General features: G+C 37.9%; 1 pseudogene; it reads right to left on the bottom strand.

Moving 5' to 3' along the window:
- Positions 1-1,161: 1,161 nt before the first annotated feature.
- Positions 1,162-8,580, bottom strand: LOC132508187 (electron transfer flavoprotein subunit beta-like; annotated as a pseudogene).
- Between the last annotated feature and the right edge of the window lie 2,089 nt (positions 8,581-10,669).

Below are 10,669 nucleotides of genomic sequence, written 5' to 3'. Positions count from 1 at the left end.
AGGCCAAATGAAATTTCTGATCCTAGAGATAGTGCTTTCTTCATGGGCTTTATATAATATATTTGTTGACAGCCTCCTGTTGTGCAATTTCCTCTAACTCCAAAGATATTTCTTAGATCAAATCCAAGGTTATTATTTAGGAAAAGAAAGCACACACTTTTCTTTTAGAAAAATGGATAATTCCTTCACTGTCCCAGTTCCATTTCTGGTAGTGGGAGAATAAAAAGGCTGGGCAAAGAGAAGGGCAGTAAGAGGTGGCAGGTGGACTTGGGTCAGAGTGGACAGCAGATGTAGTGTTGGAGAGCAAGCCCATGGCAAGAGCAGGCCCCTCCTCCTTCTTGCTTTCTCTTCAAGCCTTAAAAGACATTCTTTTAGTTTTTCAGATAGTAATCTATTTAAGCCACTTCATAATTTTATGAGATAGATGCTATTTTTAGTTTTTTTTTCAGATAAGCCACCTGATATTTATCAACTTTAAGCACCTTGTCCAACATAATTCCAAAGTTGAGATGAATCTTTAACGAGTATTCCCAGCAGTTAAAAACTGCCAAAGTGAATGTTATTAGATACTCTCTGCCAAATATTGATATTTAGTAAGTAGTTGGATACATGTATCTCGGTTTCAAAGGAAATGTTTGGGCTACAAATATAAATTTAGGAGCCAGTCATGGAACAGAATGAGAGCACTTATGAATTAATATAGGTAGAAAATAAAGAGATTATATCTAGAGACAATACTGCCCTTGTGTCAGAGGTTGCTTTTGAATTCTGACTCTATTTCTTAACCATTAGAATAAACTTGGATATGATACATACTACTCTAAAAATTAAATTGTGAGAGGCAGCATATTAAAAGTGTTAAGAACATAGATTTCCAGCTCTGCCACTGTGTGAAGGTAAACAAATTATTTAAATTTTCTAAGTATCATTTTTCCTCATCCACAAAATGGAAAAAAATAATTATAGTTACTTCAGAAGGTTATTTTGAATTTTTATAGAAATTAATATTTAGTGAATTTATGCTATTTATTAAGTCCCTGTAAATTCTAATATTTTTCTTTAATGTAATTGGTAAGAGTACTTACCACATACCCTTAAGAAATAAATAAAATAAAGCATATATAAGTACTAAATAAATATTAACTCTTTTTTGGAAAGGGCTCAAATGCACCCAATCTCCCTCAGCTTGACCACCAGGTCCTCTGTTGTCTCCACCTTGACACCGGCCGTGTGCTGAGGTGGGTCTTCCAAGCTAATCACAGAGAACTTGGAGGTCAGGTCCATGCCCATGTCCCCAGCCTTGATCACCTCGATCTTCTTCTTGGCTTTCGTGATGTTGGGCAACGTATCACAGTGGGGCTCGTTGAGCTACAGGTCAGCAGTCACCACACCAGGCAGCTTCAGGAGCAGGGTCTCCAGGCCTCCATCGATCTCCTGCTCCCCTTTCACCTTGTCCCCTTCCAGCGTCACCTGGGAGATGAATGTGCCCTGTGGCCAGTCCAGAAACCCAGCTGTCATCTGCCCTGCCTGGTTACAATTATCATCGATGGCCTGCTTGCTCAGGTCTACCTTCCCCTTCTCTGCCAGTTTGGCCAGGACCCAGGCCACCTGCAGGGGACCCAGGAGATCTGCCTATGCAGCCCGCACCTCCACGTGGATGCCTTGACCTGCACCCATGGCCAGAGTGGTGCAGATGGTCTCCTGGCACTGGGAAGGCCCGCAGCTGACGGCAATGATTTCCTTCACCAGCTTTTTCTCCTTGAGCTGCACGGCCTCCTCCACGGCGATCTAGCAGAAGGGGTTCATGGAGCGCTTCACGCAGTCTGACCGCACCCGTCCTGTCGGGCTTCACCAGGATCTACTCAGCCGGGAGGGAACTGGCAGGGTCAGGGGGAAGCAGGCGAGAAGGCAGGTGTGGGGGTAGGGGGTGGCCGAGACGCCAAGCCTCGCCCAGGCTGGATGGGGCCCAGAGGGATGTGGAAAGGGGCAGGACCTTGTCCAGGGTCCCACAGCTTCAGGGACAGAGAGGGTTAGAATTCACAGGTGGGTGGAGGCCACCTTTGCACTCAGACATTCACTGAGCACCAGGGACATCTGACATGCTCGTCCTACTCTGTGGCTGCTCCTTGGGCCTGAAAGAGTGTTTCACATTTTTTTCTTTACCATAACCCATAGCAAGAGGCACATTTTACAATATTCCCAAGTGTATTATAAATGCACACATACATTTATATAGAAACATAAATACCACGGCAATATGAGGTTCGATGATGAATTCTAACCCTTGCATTATACACTTTACCCTGACATTTTCTATTCTTTTTTTAAATTAATTAATTATTTTTTAACATGTTTATTGGAGTATAATTGCTTTACTTTGTGTTAGTTTCTGCTGCATAACAAAGTGAATCAGTTATATGTATACATATATCCCCATATCCCTTCCCTCTTGCAACTTGCTCCCTCCCACCCTCCCTATCCCACCTCTTTAGGTGGTCACAAATCACCCAGCTGATCTCCCTGTGCTATGCGACTACTTCCCACTAGTTATCTATTTTACATTTGGTAGTGTATATGTGTCCAAGCAACTCTTTCACTTCCTCCCAGCTTACCCTGCCTCCTCCCCGCGTCCCTAAGTCCATTCTCTATGTCTGTGTCTTTATTCCTGTCATGCCCTTAGGTTCTTCAGAACCACTTTTTTTTTTAGATTCCATATGTATGTGTTAACATACGGTATTTGTTTTTCTCTTTCTGACTTACTTCACTCTGTCTGACAGATTCTAGGTCCATCCACCTTACTACAAATAATTCCATTTTGTTTATTTTATAGCTGAGTAATATTCCATTGTATATATGTGGCATGTCTTCTTTATCCGTACCTCTGTCAATGGACTTGGGTTGCTTCCATGTCCTGGCAAATGTAAATAGTGCTGCAATGAACACTGTGGTACATGACTCTATTTGAGTTATAGTTTTCTCAGGGTATATGCCCAGTAGCAGGATTGCTGGGTCATATGGTAGTTCTATATTTGTTTTTTTTTAAGGAAACTCCATAATGTTCTCCATAGTGGCTGTATCAATTTACATTCCCACCAACAGTGCAAGAGGGTTCCCTTTCCTCCACATCCTCTCCAGCATTTATTGTTTGTAGAGTTTTGATGGTGGTCATTCTGACTGGTGTGAGGTGATACCTCATTGTAGTTTTGATTTGCATTTCTCTAATGATTAGTTATGTTGAGCATCCTATCCTGTGTTTGCTGGCAATCTGTATATCTTCTTTAGAGAAATGTCTATTTAGTTCTTCTGCCCATTTTTGTATTGGGTTGTTTGCTTTTTATATTAAGCTGCATGAGCTGCTTGTATATTTTGGAGATTAATCCTTTGTCAGTTGCTTCCTTTGCAAATATTTTCTCCCATTCTGAGGGTTGTCTATTCATCTTGTTTATGGTTTCCTTTGTTGTGAAAAAGCTTTTAAGTTTTATTCAGTTCCTTTTGCTTATTTTTGCTTTTATTTCCATTTCTCTAGGAGGTGGGGCAAAAAAGATCTTGCTGTGATTTATATCATAGAATGTTCTGCCTATGTTTTCCTCTAAGAGCTTTATAGTGTCTGGCCTTACATTTAGGTCTTCAATCCATTTTGAGTTTTTTTTTTTTTGGTATGGTATTAAGGAGTGGTCTAATTTCATTCTTTTACATGTATCTGTCCAGTTTTTCCAGCACCATTATTGAAGAGGCTGTCTTTTCTCCATTGTATATTCTTGCCTTCATTATCAAAGATAAGGTGACCATATGTGCATGGGTTTATCTCTGGGCTTTCTATCCTGTTCCATTGAACTATATTTCTGTTTCTGTTCCAGTACCATACTCTCTTGATTACTGTAGCTTTGTTGTATATTCTGAAGTCACTGAGGCTGATTCCTCCACCTCTGTTTTTCTTTCTCAAGATGGCTTTGGCTATTCGGGGTCTTTTGTGTTTCCATACAAATTGTGAAATTTTTTGTTCTAGTTCTGTGAAAAATGCCCATGGTAGTTGGATAGAGATTGCGTTGAATCTGTAGATTGCTTTGGGTAGTAGAGTCATTTTCACAATGTTGATTTTTTCAAATCCAAGAACATGGTATATCTCTCCATCTTTTTGTTTCATCTTTAATTTCTTTCATCAGTATCTTATAGTTTTCTGCATACAGGTCTTTTGTCTCCCCAAGGAGGTTTATTCCTAGGTATTTTATTCTTTTTGTTGCAATGGTAAGTGGGAGTGTTTCCTTAATTTCTCTTTCAGATTTTTCATCATTGGTGTATATGAATGAAAGAGATTTCTGTGCATTAATTTTGTATCCTGCCACTTTACCAAATTCATTAATTAGCTCTAGTAGTTTTCTGGTAGCATCTTTAGGATTCTCTATGTATAGTACATGTATCTGCAAACAGTCAAACTTTACTTCTTCTTTTCCAATTTGGATTCCTTTTATTTCTTTTTCTTCTCTGATTGTTGTGGCTAAAACTTCCATAACTGTGTTGAATAATAGTAGTGAGAGTGTGCAACCTTGTTTTGTTCCTGATCTTAGTGGAAATGGTTTCTTTTTTTTACCATTGAGAATGACGTTGGCTGTGGGTTTGTCATATATGATCTTTATTATGTTGAGGTAAGTTCCCTCTATGCCTACTTTCTGGACAGTTTTTATCATAAATCAGTGTTATAGTTTGTCAAAAGCTTTTTCTGCATCTATTGAGATTATCATATGGTTTTTATCCTTCAATTTGTTAATATGGCATATCACATTGATTGATTTGCATATATTGAAGAATCTTTGCATTCCTGGGAAAAATCCCACATGATCATGGTGTATGATCCTTTTAATTTGCCACTGGATTCTGTTTGCTAGTATTTTGTTGAGGATTTTTGCATCTATATTCATCAGTGATATTGCCTGTAGTTTTCTTTTTTTGTTACATCTTTGTCTTGTGTTGGTATCAGGGTGATGGTGGCCTTGTAAAATGAGTTTGGGAGCTTTCCTCCCTCTGCTATATTTTGGAAGAGTTGGAGAAGGATAGGTGTTAGATCTTCCCTAAATGTTTCATGGAATTCACCTCTGAAGCCATCTGGTTCTGGACTTTTGTTTGTTGGAAGATTTTTAGTCACAGTTTCAATTTCAGTGCTTGTGATTGGTCTGTTCATATTTTCTATTTCTTCCTGGTTCAATCTTGGAAGGTTGTGTTTTGCTAAGAATTTGTCCATTTCTTCCAGGGTGTCCATTTTATTGGCATATAGTTGCTTGTAGTAATTTCTCATGATCCTTTGTATTTCTGCAGTGTCAGTTGTTACTTCTCCTTTCTCATTTCTAATTCTATTGATTTGAGTCTTCTCCCTTTTTATCTTGATGAGTCTGGCTAAAGGTTTATCAATTTTGTTTATTTTCTCAAAGAATCAGCTTTTAGTTTTGTTTATCTTTTCTATTGTTTTCTTCATTTATTTTTCAGTTATTTCTCATGTGATCTTCATGATTTTTTCTGCAAACTTTCTTTGTTGTTGTTGTTCTTTTTCTGTTTGATTTAGGTGTAAGGTTAGGTTGTTTATTTGATAGTTTTCTTGTTTCTTGAGGTAGGATTGTATTGCAATAAACTTGCCTCTTAGAACTGCTTTTGCTGTATCAAATAGGTTTTGGTTATTCATGTTTTCATTGTCATTTGTCTCTAGGTATTTTTTGACTTCCTCTTTGATTTCTTCAGTGATTTCTTGGGTATTTAGTAGCATATTGTTTAGCCTCTCTGTGTTTGTAAGTTTTACAGATTTTTTCCTGTAATTGATATCTAGTCTCATAGTGCTGTGTCAGAAAAGATACTTGATATGATTTCAATTTTCTTAAATTAACCAAGGCTTGATTTGTGACCCAAGACATGATCTATCCTGGAGAATGTTCCATGAACACTTGAGAAGAAAGTGTATTTTGTTCTTTTTGGGTGGAATATCCTATAAATATCAATTAAGTCCATCTTGTTTAATGTGTCATTTAAAGCTTGTTTTTCCTTATTTATTTTCATTTTGGATGATTATTCCATTGGTGAAAGTGGGGTGTTTAAGTCCCCTCCTATGATTGTGTTACTGTCGATTTCCCGTTTTATGGTTGTTAGCATTTGCCTTATGTATTGAGGTGCTCCTGTGTTGGGTGCATAAATATTTAAAATTGTTTTATCTTTTTCTTGGATTGATCCCTTGATCATTACATAGTGTCCTTCTTTGTCTCTTGTAAAAACCTTTATTTTAAAGTCTAATTTTGTGTGATATGAGAATTGCTACTCCAGCTTTCTTTTGATTTCTATTTGGATAGAATATCTTTTTCCATCCCCTCACTTTCAGTCTGTAGGTCTGAAGTAGGTCTCTTTTATTTATTTTTTATTTATTTATTTTTTTACGGTATGCGGGCCTCTCACTGTTGTGGCCTCTCCCGCCGTGGAGCACAGGCTCCGGACGCGCAGGCTCAGCGGCCATTGCTCACGGACCCAGCCGCTCCACGGCATGTGGGATCCTCACGGACCGGGGCACGAACCCGTGTCCCCTGCATCGGCAGGCGGACCCTCAACCACTGCACCACCAGGGAAGCCCCTGAAGTAGGTCTCTTTTAGATGGAGTATATACAGGTCTTGTTTTTGTATACATTCAGCCAGTCTATATCTTCTGGTTGGAGCATTTAATCCACTTAAATTTAAGGTAATTATTGATATATATGTTCCTACTGCCATATTCTTAATTGTTTTGAGTTTGTTTTTGTAGTTCTTTTCCGTCTCTTGCGTTTTCTGCTTAGAGAAGTTCCTTTAGCATTTTTTTGTAATGCTGGTTTGGTGATGCTGAATTCTCTTAGCTTTTGCTTGTCTCTAAAGCTTTTAATTTCTCTGTCAAATCTGAATGATATCCTTGCTGGGTAGAGTAATCTTAGTTGTAAGTGTTTCCCTTTCATCACTTTATATGTCCTGCCACTTCCTTCTGGCTTGCAGAGTTTCTGCTGAAAGATCAGCTGTTAATGCTATGGGGATTCCCTTGTATGCTGTTTGTTGCTTTTCCCTTGCTGCTTTCAATATTTTTTCTTTTTATTTAATTTTTGATAATTGTTTAATATATGTCTTGGCATGTTTCTCATTGGATTTATCATCTATGTGACTCTGTGCTTCCTGGACTTGATCGACTATTTCCTGTCCCATATTAGGGAAGTTTTCAACTATAATCTCTTCAAATAATTTCTCTATCCCTTTCTTTTTCTCTTCTTCTTCTGGGACCCCTATAATTCGAATGTTGGTGTGTTTAATGTCCCATAGGTCTCTGAGACTGTCCTCAATTCTTTTCATTCTTTTTCTTTATTCTGCTCTTCGGTAATTGTTTCCACTATTTTACTTTCCAAGTCACCTAACCATTCTTCTGATTCAGTTATTCTGCTATTGATTCTTTCTAGTGAATTTTTAATTTCATTTATTATGTTGTTCATCATTGTTTGTTTTTTCTTTAGTTCTTCTAGGTCCTTATTAAACGTTTCTTGTATTTTCTCCATTCTACTTCCAATATTTTGGATCATCTTTACTATCATTACTCTGAATTATTTTTCAGTTAGACTGCCTATTTCCTCTTCATTTGTTTGGTCTGTTGGGTTTTTACCTGGCTCTTTCATGTGCTGCATATTTCTCTGTCTTCACATTTTGTTTAACTTACTGTGCTTTTCTCAGGCTGCAGGTTCGTAGTTCATGTTGCTTTTGGTATCTGCCCCCAGTGGGTAAGGTATTTTCAGTGGGTCATGTAGGCTTCCCTGTGGAGGGGACTGGTGCCTGTGTTCTGGTGCATGAGGCTGGATCTTGTCTTTCTGGTGGGCAGGACCACTTCAAGTCTTGTGTTTTGAGGTGTCTGTGAACTTATTATGATTTTTGGCAGCCTTTCTGCTAATGTGTGGTTTTGTGTTCCTGTCTTGCTAATTGTTTCGCATGGGGTGTCCAGCACTGGAGCTTGCTGGTCATTGAGTAGAGCTGGGTCTTTGCATTGAGATGGCAATCTCTGGCTGAGCTCTCACCAACTGATATTAAAAGGGGCCGGGAGGTCTCTGGTGGACCAATATCCTGAACTCTACTCTCCCACCCAGAGGTTCAGGCCTTACAGCCGGCTGGAGCACCAAACCCCTGCCAGCCACATAGCCTTAGTAAGCTGAGACACCAAGTGGGGGGTAGGAAAAATAGTGTCACATACTTTCCTCACCAATTCTTGGATACTTATTTGGAAAAAAATGACAAAAATATAAATAAAAGATTATGCACAATACCTTGAAGGAAGCCTGTGCCTGTGTGGGGCCCTAGATCTTATGCATCATTAGCTTCATTGTCCATCAGCCTCTGGGAGATAACCAAGCAGAAGACAGGGATGAGAGTCCTCTGGCACAGGCCACAGCAATTACAGGCAGTGTGATGCCCGACAGAGGGAGATACAAGAGGCAGCTGCTGAGGAGAGCTGGAATCAGACCATGTATAAATTTATAATCCATGACAAGGAATCTTCACAACGAAGTCAATGACCTTCTTGACAGCCATAATTGCATGCAGCTCCACCATCTTCCTTCTGCAGCAACCCTATTAACTTGTTTTTAATAAAATATTTTACATGGTGATTACTATGCCATGCATAACCAGATACATTCTTAATTTATTACATTCTTTTACATAAACAAGCATAATCATAGTTTGTGTAAATGAATAATTCTTCCCTCACTTCAAGATCTATCCTTTTGATAACTCCTGAAAGGCATAGACAAGTGGCTCAAAAACAAAACTGACATTTTAAATATCCTTTGACCTTGCCATGAACTTCAGTATATTTTTATTCTCTTGATTCTTTCAATTGAATCACTTCAGATATTTAAATGAAGTTTGTTTTAGTTGATGCATAATTCATTGAAAATATCCAATGTATGATGACATATTGAATTTAAAATATTTTAGACCTTTCACTTTTCCTTTTATGTCTAATGTTTGCTTTAATAAATATTCTACCTTTTTCCATACATAATAAGTGATCTCCATTTCCAGTTTACAGATTTGGCTGGATTAAATGCCATCTTCTACAACCTTATATTTGGTAGTTTTGAAAATCTTTTCCCAAATTGGATAAATTTTTAACTTCAAAACACTTTTGAAAAACTTCTCTTCAATGTCAGTTTCAGTGTGTTTCCATTGGGTGTATTTTTTTTTGAAAGGATTTACACAGGAAGGATTTTTTTATCCTGTGACTGAAGTTGTTAGCCTTGATGGCTCTTGCTGAACTCCTTACCACAGAACAATGTCTCTTTACAACTGATGAGAGAAGCTAGCTTATTTGTCTAGAGACATCTATGAGTTTTCATTACTTAATACTCATCTAAATGCATACTCTGTAAGTAAAAGTCCAGGAAATTTGATTTTATTCCTAAATAGATAACACTGTAATCAAAGGTTGACAAGAAATTCCTAAGAGGTTTTCAAAAAACACCTTGAAGTAACCAGCTCCTTGGATTTAGCCCACTGAGAGCATAATTTCTGTGCAACTTGGTAAACAACTCCTTGGATTTATCCCAAAGAGAGCATAATTTCTGTGCAACTTGAAAAGTGTGAGCACTTCTACTCTTCTCCAGGCATGATTATTAGTGCAGGGATTGCTACCAGAAGGATATAGAAGCCAGAGGTGAATTGAGAATACATGAAATCTAGAGAAGAGGAAAATGTGTCTACCTCTAGGTTTTCCTTGCCTGAGTTAAGGGGCACATTTAATTCTGCAAAACTATGAAGTATTTCTGAGTAGCAGAGAGCTTTTGGATTCAAGACTTAAGCTATTCCAACTTCTCTGGTATGGTGGTCATAGTACTCCACAGAGAGAACTGATAAAGTGGAATTACATTTGTCTTCAAGACACCATATCTAGAATTTCTCCCCAAATTAACTTTTGAAAATGTAATTAATAAATGGGCTATGAAAGTTAATGACAGGATATTAGAACAAAAAGAATGAGAAAAGAGGTTTATAATAATGGCAAATAACATTGGGTAGGTACTTATGAGTTCTCTTGATGCCAACACTTGGAGAGATATCAAGTGTGATGAACATAAGTATTGGAAAAAGATACCTTTATTATATTTTTGACTGTCATTAAGCTAGCTGTGTAACACATTTAAATTTTGTTCTATGGTGGCCTACCTAAAATCAAGATGATAATTCAGTGTTATTCCAAATGTACTCCTTGACATTTTTATTTTTTTTAATTGAAGTATAATTGCTTTACAAGTTTGTGTTAGTTTCTGCTGTACAGCAAAGTGAATCAGCCATACATATACATGTATCTCCTCTTCCTTTTATTTCCTTCTCATTTCGGTCACCACAGAGCATTGAGTAGAGTTCCCTGTTCCATAGAGTCTATTCTCATTAGTTATCTATTTTATACATAGTAGTGTATATATATCAACACCAAGCTCCAAATCCACCCCACTTTGGTAGTCATACATTTGTTCTCTATATCTTTGTCTCTATTTCTGCTTTGCAAATAAGTTCATCTGCACCATTTTTCTAGATTCCACACATATACATTAATATATGATTTTTTTCTCCTTCTGACTTACTTCACTCTGTATGACACACTCCAGGTCCATCCACGTCTCTACAAATGACCCAATTT

The sequence above is a fragment of the Lagenorhynchus albirostris genome, chromosome 17 (genome assembly GCF_949774975.1).
Source record: "Lagenorhynchus albirostris chromosome 17, mLagAlb1.1, whole genome shotgun sequence".
Classification (NCBI taxonomy): Eukaryota; Metazoa; Chordata; class Mammalia; order Artiodactyla; family Delphinidae; genus Lagenorhynchus; species Lagenorhynchus albirostris.
Note: the sequence above shows the minus strand (reverse complement) of the source record. Positions and strands in the feature narration are given on the sequence as shown.